The sequence below is a fragment of the Hylobates moloch genome, unplaced genomic scaffold, assembly GCF_009828535.3.
Source record: "Hylobates moloch isolate HMO894 unplaced genomic scaffold, HMol_V3 SCAFFOLD_5, whole genome shotgun sequence".
NCBI lineage: Eukaryota > Metazoa > Chordata > Mammalia > Primates > Hylobatidae > Hylobates > Hylobates moloch.
Window position 1 is genome coordinate 134,109,747 of NW_026652280.1, and position 16,012 is coordinate 134,125,758.

The window sequence follows — 16,012 nt, forward strand, 5'->3', positions numbered from 1 at the left end:
AGAAGACAATCTAATTTAAAAATAGTCAAAACATTTGAACAGACATTCACCAAAGAAGATATGATTGGCAAATAATCACATGAAAACATTCTCAACATCATTAGTCATTAGGAAAACACAAATTAAAAACACACTGTTATATGCCAGTAGAATGGCTGCAATTAAAAAGTTTCATAAGGCCGGGCATGGTGGTTCACGCCTGTAATCCCAGCGTTTTGGGAGGCCGAAGGGGCAGATTGCCTGAGCTCAGGAGTTCGCGACTAGCCTGGGCAACACAGTGAAACCCCGTCTCTACTAAAATACAAAAAAATTAGCCGGGAGTGATGGCATGTGCCTGCAATCCAGCTACTCGGGAGGCTGAGGTGGGAGAATCACTTGAACCCGGGAGGCAGAGGTTGAAGTGAGCCGAGATGGCGCCACTGCACTCCAGCCTGGGCGACAGAGTAAGACTCCGACTCAAAAAAAAAAAAAAAAAAAAGGCTTCATACTACCATGTATTGGCAAGGATATGGAAAACCCTCATTAACGGCTGGTGAGAACGTAAAATGGTATTAACACTTGGAAAACCCTTTGGCAGTATGTTAAGAAATAGTTAAACAGGCCGGGCATGGTGGCTCACGCCTATAATCCCAGCACTTTGGGAGGCCGAGGCGGGCGGATCATCTGAGGTCAGGAGTTGAAGACCAGTCTGGCCAACATAGTGAAACCCCGTCTCTACAAAAAATACAAAAATTAGCCGGTCAGCATACAGAGTGCCTGAAATCCCAGCTACTCGGGAGGCCAAGGCAGGAGAATTGCTTGAACCTGGGAGGTGGAGGTCACAGTGAGCCGAGATCGTGCCACTGCACTCCAGCCTGGGTGACAGAGCGAGACTCCGTCTCAAAAACAAAATGAGACCAAAAAAAAAAAAAAAAAAATAGTTAAACACACACCTATTATATAATTCAGCCATTTCATTCCTACATATACCCAAAGAAAAATGAAAGCACATGTCTATAAAAAGATATATACATCTAGGCTGGGCACAATGACTCACACCTGTAATCCCAGCACTTTGGGAAGCTAAGGTGGGCAGATCAGAAGGTCAGGAGTTCAAGACCAGCCTGGCCAATATGGTGAAACCCCGTCTCTACTAAAAATACAGAAATTAGCTGGGCATGGTGGTGGGCACCTGTAGTCCCAGCTACTCGGGAGGCTGAGGCAGGAGAATCATTTGAACCCAGGAGGCGGAGCTTGCAGTGAGCCGAGACTGAGCCACTGCACACCAGCCTGAGCGATAGAGTGAGACTCCATCTCAAAAAAAAAAAAAAGAAAAGAAAAAAAGTATATACATGTAAAACGCTTCTGCACAGCAAAAGAAACAATCAACAGAATGAAGAGACAACCTGTAGAATAAAAGAAAATATTTGCAAACTTATTTATCCAGAAAGGAACTAATATTCAGAATAGACAGCAAATTCAAACAACTCAACAGTAAACAAACACATAAAAAGCATTAAAAAGTGGGCAAATGATTTGAATAGACATTTGTCAAAAGAATACATATAAATGGCTAACAGACATATGAAAAAAAGCTCAACATCAGTAATCAACAGGGAAAGGCAAATCAAAACCAAAACGAGATATCATCTTACCCCAGTTGGAATGGCTATTACCAAAAAGACAAAAAAAAAACCAAAAAACAAATGTTGGCAAGGTTGTGGTTATAACGGAACTCTTACACACTGTTGGTGGGAATGTAAACTAGTACAGCCATTATGGAAACAGTATGGATGTTTCTCAAAAAACTAAAAATAGAACTCCCATATGATCCAGTAATTTCACTACTGGATTTTTATCCAAAGGAAAGGAGATTAGTAAATTAAAGGGGTATCTGCACCCTTGTATTTATCACAGCACTATTCACAATAGCAAAGATATGGATTCAACCTAAGGGTCTATCAACAGATGAATGGATAAAGAAAATGTGGTATATATACACAAAGGAATACTATTCAGCCATAAAAAGCCATCATTTGCAGCAACATGGAAAGAACTAGAGATCATTATGTTAGATGAAATAAACCAGGCACTGAAAGACAGATATTGTATATTCTTACTTATATGTGGGAGCTAAAAACGTAGATCTCACGGAGGTAGAAAGTAGGATGATAGATACCAGAGACTGGGATGGGTGTCTGTATGGGGGTAGGGGTGGGGTGGAATTAAGAGAGGTTGGTTAACTGGTACGAACACACAATTAGATAGAAGAAATAAGTTATAGTGTTCGATAGCATAGTAAGGTGACTATAGTTAACAATAATTTATTGTATATTTCAAAATAGCTAGAAGAGAAGATTGGAAATGTTCCCAACAGAAAGAAATGATAACTGTTTCAGGTAATGGATACTCTCAATACCCTGATTTGATCATCACACATTTTATGTATGTATTAAAATATCACATGTGCCGGGCACGGTGGCTCACGCCTGTAATCCCAGCACTTTGGGAGGCCAAGGTGGATGGATCACAAGGTCAAGAATTCGAGACCAGCCTGGCCAACATGGTGAAACCTTGTCTCTACTAAAAATACAAAAATTAGCTGGGCATGGTGGCAGGCACCTGTAATCCCAGCTATTCGGGAGGCTGAGGCAGGAGAATCACTTGAACCCGGGAGGTGGAGGTTGCAGTGAGCCAAGATCGCACCACTGCACTCCAGCCTGGGTGACAGAGTGAAACTCTGTCTCAAAAAAAAAAAAATAAATAAAAATAAATAAATAAATAAAATATCACATGTATCCCATAAATATGTACGATTATTATATACCAATAGAAAAATTTAAAAAAAAATTTAAAGATCTATGTGAATGTTTATAGCAATTTTATTTGTAATAGCCAAGAACTGGAAATGCCCAAATGACAAGACAAACTGTGGCCTATCCATACAATGGAGTACTATACAGCAATAAAAAGAAATGAGCTATTGATAAACGCATGAATAAATTTTCAAATAATTTTGCTCAGTGAAAAAAGTCAGACCAAAAAAAGAAGTTTTATTGTATGATTTTGTACTATACAATTCTAGAATATGCAAAGTAATAATGACAGAAGGCAAATTAATAGTTGCTTGGCAGGGAGTGAGGGTAGGGAAAGATGAGAGGAAAACATTAGAAAGGGGTATGAGGAAACTTTTGGAGGTGAAGGATTTATTCATTATCTTGGTTGTAGTAATCGTTTCATAAGCACATTCACATATCAAAATCTATCAAAATGTACAATTTAAATATGTGCAGCTGATTTTATGTTGATGCCTCAATAAAGCTGCTTTTAAAAATCTCAATGCACTAAAAAGAAACTAAACATAGCTGAAGAAAGAATTAAAAAACTGGATCTAAAGATATCCGCATGTATTAGAGAGAGCTAGAAAGAAGGATGTGTTACAAAGAGACAGACTAGAGTATGAAAGTCAGCAAACAGTTGCAGAAGGAAATAATAATGAGAATGGAAAAGAACAGTATTTCTCAGATCCAGGGAACCCAGTGAATCTCAAGCAGGATATATTTAAGAAACTTTTCACCTAGAGACATTATAGTGAAACTGCAGGATATTCACATAAACGAGAGTGAGAGAGAGAGAGAGGAGAATTGTAAAAGCTTCCAGAGAGAAAAGACAAATCACCTACAAGAAAATGGGCAATTAGGCATATAGTTCACTTTTTAAGAGCAACTAAGAGAATACAATGTTATAATTTCTTTGATGTGTTGAGAGAAAATAGCTATCAACCTAGAATTTCACATCCAGTGAGGTTATATTTCAAGAAAAACAAATTATATAAAGAATATTTTCAGCCCAACACAGTTTCTCATGCTTGTAATCCCAGCACTTTGGGAGGCCGAGGCAGGTGGATCACTTGAGGTAGGGAGTTCAAGACCCCATCTAGTCAAAATACAAAATTAGCCGGGCATGGTGGCACATGCCTGTAATCCCAGCTACTCGGGAGGCTGAGGCAGGAGAAGCACTTGAACCTGGGAGGTGGAGGTTGTGGTGAGCCAAGATCGCACCATTGCACTCCAGCCTGGGCAACGAGAGCGAAACTCTGTCTCAAAAAAAAAAAAAAACCAGGATATTTTCAGGCAAACAAAACAGAGAAAAACAACGAACACATCTGCCTCCCCAATAACTTGAAAATTTACCACCCAAAGAGATTCATTAAAGGAAATCCTAAAGGATATACTTTAGCAGAATAAAAACTGAAAAGCCCAAGATGCAAAAAAGAGTGGTGAGTGGATGGACATGGTGGCTCATGCCTGTGATCCAGTGCTTTGGGAGGCCAAAGCCTGGAGAATCACTTGAGACCAGAAGTTTGAGACCAGCCAGGTGAACATAGTGAGACCTCATTTCTTAAAAAAAAAAAAAAAAGATGTGGTGGCGCCTGTAGTCCCAGTTATTCGGGGGACTGAGGTGGCAGGATCACTTGAGGCCAGGAGGTCAAGGCTGCAGTGAGTCTGTGTGCACCACTGAACTCCAGCCTGGATAACACAGTGAGACCCTGTCTCAAAAAAATAAATAAATAAAAAGGAGCAGTGAATATGGAATATGAGGGCATATCTCAGCAAACATTGACTATGGAACAACAAACTATAACGATGTTCAACTTTTGGAGGGAAAAAAGAGAATTAACATACTGGGCTTATACTAGAATTAAAGTTGTCCAAAGTTCTTGATTATTTAGGAGTAAGGTAAAGATATCAACTTCAGATTTCACCTTAGGTCAGAATGCTAAACAAGCTAGTGTAACCCCTGAAATAAGAAACACAATGCATATACTTTCCAAACAAGTTAAGGGAAATGAAATTGGAAAAAAAAAATCAATTCACGAGAATGCAAAGCAAGAAAGAGAGAAAAAAGCAACAGATACTAACAGGGTCTAGAGCACTTAGATCAGTGCCTGGCATGTTATCATTATAATAATAGTTATATTAAAAAATAAAAATATATTACATATATAATAATTTATTATTATTACTGTTATTTCTTTTTGATAAATCTCTCTCTGTGTCATTCAAGACAGGGAACCTTTAATAGGCAAGGCCTTCTTGTTCTGATAGCTCCTGATGTTAACGAGTGGATGATACTAATTCAAAGACAGGAAGGAATGTGGAGGAACCAAAGAGCTCTATTACTCACAAAGTGTAACCTGAGGCTAGTCATTTCATTATTTGGCCCCAGTTTCCTTGTCTGTCAAATGAGAGGGTTGGAGAAGTTCAAATTGGATGATACTGTATTTTTAAATCCTCACGAACCCAGAGAAAGAGGAAATTTGACTAAAGCCAAAAAAAAAAAAAAAAAGAAAAAGATCAGAAATGGTTACAACATCATAAGCACTCACAAGTTCAGAAGTTCAGTGCTCACCAAATAGGAAGCAGGGGCTCTTCTCTCTCATACCAGAACCTGACCAGTTTGGAGGCTGGCTGAGCAGGGACAAAGCAAACCCCCGTTCAGAGGAGCCTTGCTTGGGAAGGCACCCTTCCAGCCAGTCAGAAGGAATTCCAGAGGCTCTCCAAGGAGCCTGCAGGCTGAGAGCTCTGCATGGAAGCACAGGGTCTGGGCTGCTAGATGGATGCGAAGCTGCCAACCTTTCTCCTAATTATATGAAGAGTTTTCGAATGTACCCCCACTTCGCTGCCCCCCCACCACCACTGAAAGTCTTCAATGTTGAACTTCTTGATTCCTCATACCAATCATCCTTCTAATTCACAGATGCGATAGCCTGCCCTTTATGCATTTCACACACATTGTGATATGATAATGCCCTCCAGATCTAGGTGTTGCAGAGAGAACTGGGTATGGAAGATAACTGGCTTGGTTTCCAAAGATAAATCTGGTCTTTTGTGGTGGCTGCTGAGGGAGGAGGGCAGAGAGCTGGGTTTATCCAAGCCTCTGGGAAAGTTCCCTTGAATGTGGGTGTGGTGGGATTCCTTCTGCTGTTCTCAAGTATGGTTTATCTAATCTGCCTTGAAACTACTCTGCTGACTAACTGCTTTAGCACTGAGAAATCCGCTGAATCTTCTCCTCCACAGCTTTTGAAGATGGAGTCTGCCCTGTCTGAAAGTAATGTCATAAGCAAAAGATATAATACACAAAGATGTTCATCAGAGCATTATTTAAAACAGTGAAACCTTGGTAATATCTGCTCAGCAAAGACATGGGCACATCCGTATGTCATAATGCTAGGGATTTGATATGTGGCAAAGCAAGTTCCCGAGTGGTAAAAATCAATGATACAATAATAATGTTAGCATACATAGGAAAAAAAATCGGAAGAACATACAAGTACACCAAAATGTTAACACTGATTACTTGGGGATGGGCTGAAGTGGGATGGAACTTGGGGAGATTATGGTATATGTGTTATGTACTCTGCAATGTTTGAATTTTGTATAACTTTGCATTACTTTTGGTTCAGAAGGAAGGAAAGAAGAAAGGAAAAGGAAGGAAGGAAGGGAGGGAGGGAGGGTAAAGAAAGAAAAGAAGGAAAGAAAGGAAAGAAAGAAAGAGAAAGAAGAAAAGGAAAGAAGGAAGGGAAAGAAAGGGAGAGGAAAGGAAAGGAAAAGGAGAAAAGAGAAAGAAAGAAAAGAAAGGCAGTGTTAGAAACATTTCTTCATTCCTAGCCTCACTGATGCTTGCTGTGCCCTCTCACTAGCCAAAGTGAAGATTTGGTGCTGATTCAAATTCATGGTCAAATGTTTTCTTGAACCGGGTGCAGTGGCTCACCTGTAATCCCAGCACTTTGGGAGGCTGAGGTGGGTGGATCACCTGAGGTCAGGAGTTCAAGACCAGCCTGGCCAACATGGTGAAATCCTGTCTCCACTAAAAATACAAAAATTAGCCAGGCATGGTGGCGGGTGCCTGTAGTCCCAGCTACTCAGGAGGCTGAGGCAGGATAATCGCTTGAACCCAGGAGGTGGAGTTTTCAGTGAGCAGAGATGCGCCACTGCACTCCAGCCTGGGAGACAGAGCAAGACTCTATCTCAAAATAAAAATAAAAATAAATACAAATACAAATACAAATACAAAAATTAGCCAGGCATGGTGGTGGGTGCCTGTAGCCCCAGCTACTCAGGAGGCTGATGCAGGAGAATTGCTTGAGCCCAGGAGGTAGAGGCTGCAGTGAGGCAAGATCTTGCCACTGCACTCCAGCCTGGGTAACACAGCAAGACTCCATCTCAAAAGCAAAAAAAAAAAAAAAAAAAAAAGTTTCCTTGAGACCCAGAGACACTTTCTTTCCATAACTGCAGGTCTTACTCCACAGTGCTCAATAGCAGCTTCTTGCCTTCATTCATTTGCAATGACTATTTCCAACCAGGCATGTACCTGTAGATATTTATATATTAAAATACTTGAGGTAGCTTGGTGTCATATTTGACCACTGAATTTGAAATTTATTTATATACCATTTTCAGTTAAACTAATAAAGGAGTCATACTATTTTTGAAATTTTAAAGTTTCATTTTTTTAAAAAGTATTCAATATGTGAGGATATTTATTCAAATAGGAAGAATGGAGAATTTCAAGGTGATGAGATTAAAATCCAATGTAAACTATCCATTCAAAACTTTAAGATTCCTATGGGTTGTCTTTAAATTTAAACATATCTACACATGTACAACTGGAAATCTTGGCCCCAAACACTGGCTCTGTTTCCTGGATGTTTCCAGGGAATGTATGTCCTTTGACTTTATTTCTAGGGACTCAGCCTAACGAAACTTGGCATATTTTCATAGGCTTTTTGGTTTGCAATTTATTTCATTCATTTACTTATTTAACAAACATCTGTAGGCCGGGCACGGTGGCTCACGCCTGTAATCCCAGCACTTTGGGAGGCCAAGGTGGGTGGATCACCTGAGGTCGGGAGTTCGAGACCAGCCTGACCAATATGGAGAAACCCTGTCTCTACTAAAAATACAAAAAATTAGCTGGGTATGGTGGTGCATGCCTGTAATCCCAGCTACTCGGGAGACTGAGACAGGAGAAGTGCTTGAACCCGGGAGGCGGAGGTTGCGGTGAGCCGAGATCGTGCCATTGCACTCCAGCCTGGGCAACAAGAGTGAACTCTGTCTCAAAAAGTAAAAAACAAACAAACAAACAAAAAAAACAAAAAACATCTGTTATCATCATTAGTATTAAAAATAGTAGTTTACAATTTAATAGGTATTTATTATTTGCTGGTAGCTAATATTGGTTAACATTTAATATCCATTTATTACCTGCTGTTATTTAGTTAAATGGCTTCTTTTAACCTGGCATTGGGGAAGATACAAAGATGACCTAGACCCTGATGGTATGTAAATAATCCAAATATGGCTCTGTGCTCAAAAGGGGGTAGTGGTGCTGATGTCAGACACCAGGCTATGCAATTCCTCAGCTGAATAAATGACTTCCTATCAAGGAAACTGAGGAAACTTCCTGGGGGGTTGGCAGTATCTTTGAGTCTTTAAGTGAAGGATTTGGTCATCTGGAGAAGAAGGAGCATTCTAAATAAAGGCAGGAAGTCAGAAGTGGGAATGTTCAGAGCACGTGAAGTGTCCTGGGTTGTGTAGGGGCCAGAGCATGTGGTACATGAAGGGAAGACACAGGAAAGAAGGCTAGAAGAGCAGATGCCAGGAAAGTTCCAGTTATAAAGGGCAGTAAATCATTTATCCCAACACATTCATTTGACAGATGAAGGCACTAAGGCTCACAGAGACAGGGGTCCTCTCAGTTATTCAGTGGTGGGGAAGGAATTGGACCTCAAGCTCTCCTGGCTCCCAGCTTGAGCTTTCAGTTAGGTTGGGACAGACCAAGGAGTGTTTTGAATGCCAGGCTAGAGTTAGGCGATTGTCTCATCGCAGAGGGAAGCCACTAAAAGTTTTGAGCAGGATGTGAGTGGCAAAGGTAGGGCAGAAGCTAATTTCCAGGTTTCTAGGCCAACTGACTGGGAAGCTGGAAATTACATTTTGGTAACTGTAATTTCATATTACATGGCTTGTGTAAACAGAGTCTGTTCTAGAAAAATTATTTGTTTAATTAAAGACAATCAGTTGTTACAAAGTAACTATTTGATTGGAAAGTAACCTCTTAAAACAAAAGTCATGTCTTTAGACACAGATCAGTTTTAAAAAGCACACTAGGGTTGGAGAAAGTGGGCACATTCTGTTATAGGTGATTTGCCTTTTTTTTTTTTTTTGAGACAGGGTCTCCCTCTGTCACCCAAATTTCAGTGCAGTGGTGCGATCTCGGCTCACTGCAACCTCCGCCTCCTGGGTTCGAATGATTCTCCTGCCTCAGCCTCCTTAACAGCTGGGACTACAGGTGACCGCCACCATGCCCAGCTAATTTTTGTATTTTTAGTAGAGACGGGGTTTCACCATGTTGGCCAGGCTGGTCTCGAACTCCTGACCTCAAGGGAGCCGCCTGCCTCGGCCTCCTGAAGTGTTGGGATTACAGGTGTGAGCCACCGCACCCGGCCTGCCTCCTCTGAATCTTTGTCTGCCCTTAGGAAATAAAATTTCTATTGAGTCCATGCCCCTACAAACTTTGTATTCTCTTTACATTTGAAAACAAAAAAAAAAGAAATAAAATATTCACTTTTTTTTTGGTGGGGCGTGGGGGACAGAGTCTCACTCTGTCACCTAGGATGGAGTGCAGTGGCGTGATCTCGGCTCACTCCAACCTCTGCCTCCTGGATTCGAGTGATTCTCCTGCCTCAGCCTCCCGAGTAGCTGGGATTACAGGCACCCACCACCGCGCCCGGCTAATTTTTGTATTTTTAGTAGAGACAGCGTTTCCCCATGTTGGCCAGGCTGATCTCAAACTCCTGGCCTCAGGTGATCCGCCCGCCTGGGCCTCCCAAAGTGCTGGGATTACAGGCGTGAGCAATCGCACCCGGCCCACTTCTGAGTTCTTTGCTAGCAGCTTATTGTAGTTGCATTTGTTTTATTTTTAGTTTTATTTTCCTCGTAAGCAGCATCTCCCAGCACTGCATAGTTAACAACAAGGATCAGCGAAAGAGGTTACCTTTGGCCACAGACACACAGTGTCCCAGTCAGCAGCATGAGTCCCACTGCCCTCATGTGTAGAACTACGGGACCTATCACACAATCACGGGGACTCTCAAGGGGTCCAGAGAGAGTCTGAGTTCCAATCCCAGCTCTGCCACTCTCGAGTTCGGAGATCTTGGGCATATTTTGCTGTGGCTCAGAAACTGATCCTCATCTACAAAATGGAGCTAATGATAACTCATCTTGGGTTTGTGCTGGCTGTGAGACTGCTAGACAATGCGCCAACCGAGGTGACCACATTGCTAGGTACGAAGCAGTAGGCATGTTGGACAACACTGAGCTGTATGAATTGGCTCACCAACACCTCAGGAACAGACAAGCCACTCAGAGAACAGCAGCATTTCTGAGTGGTGCTGTTGGTTTCCTAGTAACAAGCGCCTTTATTTCAGATGAGCTCTACAATTGTATGTAACAAAACCACTTCACAGTTTATCTCCAGAGAGTCATTTGTTTTGAGAATATTACAAAGAACTTTTTAAGGAAGATGTGTATTCTCACATCTCTGATTTATGTAAAACCATCCGCCCCAAACCAAAACAGACCCTTTCTCCCTCTGGGTCTGGCCTGCTTCCCAGCTGTTCACCTTCCCTCCGGGATTGTTAGAAGCTCCACTCCGAGTAAAGTAAACAGCTCCGCCAGGCAGGGGCCCCACCCACCATTTTATTTTGCTAAATCACTCCTTTAGCTAATATTTCAGGGACAGACACGCGACGCATCTGGCTCCAACCAAATATTTTCAGTCACTCTAATCCCAAGGCAAATATTTGCCAGTTCGATTGCAGTAACATTGGTAGCATGAAACAGGGAGCCACTTATCAACTTTCAATCCGGACCGGCGCAGCTGCTCGGGCGTCCCGGACCCGCCCCTTTCCCGTGAGCCCCCGCGCAGGCACCGCCCCCACGCTTCCGGCCTCGAGGCCTGCGCTTCTGGGAGGCGAATGCTTGAGAAGGGAGGCAGCGTTCTTGCTGAGTTGCTGGCTTCGCGGAGCTAATAACCTTTTCAGGCAGGTGTTGCTTTTGCTTACGCCCCACGACCTGTCAAAAGGGTGTTGACTGTGACCATCTGGAGGTGTCGTGACATGCCAGGGAAGGGTTAGGAGGCTTCCAAGGACGCATGGTGACAGGCGTGATTTGAGGGGAAAGGCCGGGAAAAGGCCTCCTAAGGCATGTGTCCATTGCTTTAATTGCTACCCTAGGAGACTTTCCATTGGCCCAAGGCTTTTGAGCTGCCGTGAATAAACAGTGCTCTGGGCTTTGTGTCTTATAAAGTCATTTGCATTTCAGTGGGAATGCATATCTTAGCCTATTCCTTAAATTTTCCCGTGTCTGCATTCCCTACCTAAAAACGTGCAGGGCGGTACGTTGTAAGGCGGCACGTTTTAGGCTGGGAATGGAGACATAGGAAAATTGGGGAGGTAGGTTGAGAGTATTAGAAGCAAACTTAATGTCTCATTCTGTGGCAGCATTTCTTAACCTTTTTGGGGTCTTTTGAGATTTAGACGAAAACTAAGAGCCATTTCCCTGGGAAGAGAAGTGTCAACACAGTATTTTGCCTGTAATCAGAGGAACCCATCTACAGACCCCCAGGTTAGGAAACCTTGGATTCTAGATACAGCATGCCCTGATGACCTGGGCTTGAGGACCCAGAATTTCTTGTCGTGCCCAGAGATAGAACTAGGTTGAGGAGAGTCCAAATTATGCGTTGGATACACAATTTAAGGGGCCATACAAAAGTATGGAAATCAAGATGGATAATATTTTATTTATTTATTTATTTGAGACGGAGTCTCTGTCACCTAGGCTTGAGTGCTGAGGTGCAATCTCGGTTCACTGCACTCTCACCTCCCAGGTTCAAGTGATTCTCCTGCCTCAGCCTCCCGAGTAGCTGAAATTAAAGTCACGCACCACCACACCTGGCTAATCTTTGTATTTTTAGTAGAGATGGGGTTTCACCACGTTAGCCAGGCTGGTCTCGAACTGCTGACCTCAAGTGATCTGCCCGTCTGGGCCTCCCAAAGTGCTGGGATTACAGACATGAGCTACCCGGCTGGGCCAAATGGATAATATTTTAATGTAGCATTTTAAACAATCACGTCTGCAAACCGTGGACTGTTGCCTTTTTATTGTAAACAATCTTTTGTTGGAACTAGGGAGTATAGTGAGATGGGTGAGACAGGATTGTCCAAGTGCAGGGTCAGATCTTGTCTTTGATTAAATTTTTATATTTTGTATTTTGTTCATCATGGATTTTAAAAACATTAAATAGTGCATTATAGGTTGGAGTATCCCTAATTGGAAAATCCAAAATGCTCCAAAACTTTTTGAGTGCTGACATGACACCACAAGTGGAAAATTCCACAATTGATCTCGTGTGACAGGTCACAGTCAAAACACAGGCACACAACACACAGTTTATTCAGCATCCCCAAGGGAGTGATGGCGATGCCAAACAACCACAGATTGTCTACATGGGTGCTGAGATAGTGACACCTTTGCTTTCTGATGGTTCCGTGTATACAAGCTTGGTTTCATGCACATTTTAAAAAATATTGTTGGCCGGGTGCGGTGGCTTACGCCTATGATCCCAGCACTTTGGGAGGCTGAGGCGGGTGGATGACCTGAGGCCAGGAGTTTGAGACCAGCCTGGCCAACATGGTGAAACCCCATCTCTACTAAAAACACAAAAAATTTGCCAGTCGTGGTGGCGGGCACCTGTAATCCCAGCTACTCAGGAGGCTGAGGCGGAAGAATCACTTGAACCTGGGAGGTGGAGGTTGCAGTGAGCCAAGGTCGTGCCACTGCACTCCAGCTTGGGCGACAGAGTGAGACTCCGTCTCAAAAACAAAAAAAATTGTATAAAATTGCCGTCAGACTATGTGTGTAAAGTATATATGAAAACATAAATGAATTTCCTGTTTAAACTTGGGTCCCATCCCCAAGATACCTCGTTATGTATACGCAAAACAAAACAAAACAAAACAAAAACCAACCAACCAAACAAAAACCCGTACTGAAATCCAAAATATTCCTGGTCCCAAGCATTTCAGATAAGAGATATTCAACTTGTAAAATATTATTTGTTTTGAATACTGAGCATTTTGCTCCCTGCCCTTTTTAAATTTTGTACTTGACACAGGTGCTTTATTGCCTCACTTTAGTCCCAGCCCTGCTTGTGTCCAGGATGCTATTTTACTAAAAACCTAATGTAACTGATCACTTGCTGTGTGCTAGGCCCTGAGCCCCACACTTCCAGATAACAAGGGTAGTGGCAAAACTCTGATCTGTCAGGAGACATGAGGTCTAGTCCCATCTCTGCCACTTCCTGGGTGGATGACCTCAGCCAGGTTAGTTAACCTTTGTGAACCTGCAGAATGAGAGGGCAAGAGTGGGTACTTTCCAGTTTTGACAATCTGTGGTTAGAAAGAAACATCTACATCAAACTGTTCCCTAGAGAACAGAATCCTTGATAAGCACTCTATTCTACATTTCAGCCCTCTGGGATTCCCTTGATTTGCTTCCTTGATGGAGGGGTTTTACGTACATACCACAGCCCTTCATTTGCCGTAGTGTGAGGGGCTTGACCAGCAGCTATCTTCTGAACTTGAGTACTAATTGTTAAAATCAAAGATTTGGGGAGCTAATGGGTGTGAAGTGCATGGAGATGATTTTATTTTAAGGAAAATGAGACTCAGGCAGATGAAGTCACTTGACCAAGGTGGCACAGTGACAGATTTAGAACTAAAACCCTAGTCTGTGACTCCCATCCAGTGTTCTTTTCACTTCACCATGATGAGATATGATGCTTGACTTCCAACTTTCCTGCAGAGAATTTCCTAGAAGTATTTAAATACATTTTTGTTTTGTTAGTTTCCTTATTATGATGCTACTCCCCTAACAACTCTGGAAGGGACCTAGGCCTGAGGGATTCAGAGCCAAAGTTCCTGATCAGTTTTTTATCCTCAGGGTCTTCCCTCTCCCAACCTCATTTTGGGTGATTTAATTTCTATGGGGATTAAAAAACAAAACGAACAAACAAACAAAGAAACCAAAAAAAACTGTTACAAGGTATATAATCTTAGAAAGCTAATTTCTTCCTTGTTTCTTTTGAAAGGTGTATTTAAACATGGAGAGAACAACTGACGCGTAACAACTCTATGAGGTAGGTACTTTATTATTCCTATTTTCTGATGAAGAAACTGAGGCAAGGCTGGGTGCAATGGCTCATGCCTGTAATCCCTGCACTTTGGGAGGCCGAGGGGGGCAGATCATGAGGTCAGGAGTTCGAGACCAACCTGGCCAACATAGTGAAACCCGTCTCTACTAAAAATACAAAAATTAGCCAGGCATGGTAGTTTGCACCTATAATCCCAGCTACCTGGGAGGCTGAGGCAGGAGAATCACGTGAACCTGTGAGGTGGAGGTTGCAGTGAGCCAAGATTGTGCTATTGCACTCCAGCTCTGGGCAACAGAGCAAGACTCCATCTTGGAAAAAAATAACAATAATAAATAAACCGAGGCACAAAAAATGTCAAGTAAACTTGCCCAAGGTTTCCCAGCTATATATCAGAATCAGGATTCAAATCCAGGCATCCTGGCTCCAGAGTCTGTGCTTTTAACCAGCACAATGTGTGGCCTCTCTTGTAAGCCATTTGGCTTCAGCTTTAACCATTGCAGTGATGGGAAGCTCACTGTCTCAGAAGATTCCTGGTTCTGTTGTTGGGCAGCTTCATCAGTTAGAATGTCTTCCCTTTATTTGTTGGTTCAAGCCATAGACAGTTGTCCAAAATGGTTTCCTGTTATCTAAACAAGAAAGAGGTTCAAAGAAGAGTGATGAGCACAAAGAATAAAATCCCTTAATCTACTCTGCCTTCACTAAACATTCCTGACCCACCTCCAGTTCTGTGGGCTTCCTGAAAAGACACAAAGTTCCCTCTTTGTCTTGTGTCTTTTGAAAGTAAAGTTCTCACTCTATGTGTTTACACTATGTTACAAGATGAATTAAGAGGGCCTACATAGATTATAAAAACAATTAAATAGTACAAATTAAAAGTGTATGACATGATCCAGCAACTTCACATCTAGATATTTGTTCTTCAGAAATAGTCATAGAAGGCCATCTGCAGTAGCTCACACCTGTAATCCCAGTACTTCAAGAAGCCAAAGCGGGAGAGTCACTTGAGGCCAAGTGCTAGAGGCCAACCTGGGCAACATAGTGAGACCTTATCTCTATAAAAAATAAAAAAATTAGCCAGATATAGTGGTGCATGGCTGTAGTCTCAGCTACTTGGGAGGCTGAGGTGGGAGATTGAGGCTACAGTGAGCCATGATCACGCCACCACTGCACATTAGCCTGGGAGACAGAGAAAGACCCTGTCTCTAAAAAATAAAATAAAATAAAATAAAAAAAGTCCTAGGTGCTTACAAGTGTAAATATTCAAGTGCTTTTATTGTATATTATAGGCAATTTAAATGTCCATCAATAAGGACATGCCTAACTAAATAATAAATAATAATGGAATACCCTCACTTTGAAATACTCTGTAACTGTTAAAACAAAAAGGTAGATCTTTATGTAGTAACATAGAAATATGTCAGTAACATAATGTGGAATTTAAAAAGTAATTTTTGAGCCAGGCGCGGTGGTTCATGCCTGTAATCCCAGAGCTTTGGGGGAGGCAGGGGGATCGATCAATTGAGGCCAGGAGTTTGAAACCACCCTGGGCAACATAGCAAGATTCTGTCTCTAAAAAAATATTAATAATAAATAAAAAAATACAAAAAATTAGCCAGGTCTGGTGGTGCTTGCCTGTAGTCCTAGCTACTCAGGAAGTTGAGGCAAGAGGATTCCTTGAACCCAGGAGTTTGAGGCTGCAGTGAGCTATGATCACACTACTGTACTCCAGCCTGGGTGACAGAGCAAAATCCTGTTTCGA

The 16,012-nt window shown here is 42.2% G+C and overlaps 1 protein-coding gene across 1 annotated transcript in view; it reads right to left on the reverse strand.

The window, feature by feature from the left end:
* Positions 1-14,251: 14,251 nt before the first annotated feature.
* RPAP2 (RNA polymerase II associated protein 2) overlaps positions 14,252-16,012 on the reverse strand; it is a 138,828-nt gene continuing 137,067 nt past the window's right edge. The window contains exon 14 of the mRNA XM_058439575.1: positions 14,252-14,879. The gene's annotated coding sequence lies outside the window, so the exon portion shown is untranslated. The remainder of the gene's footprint in view (positions 14,880-16,012) is intronic.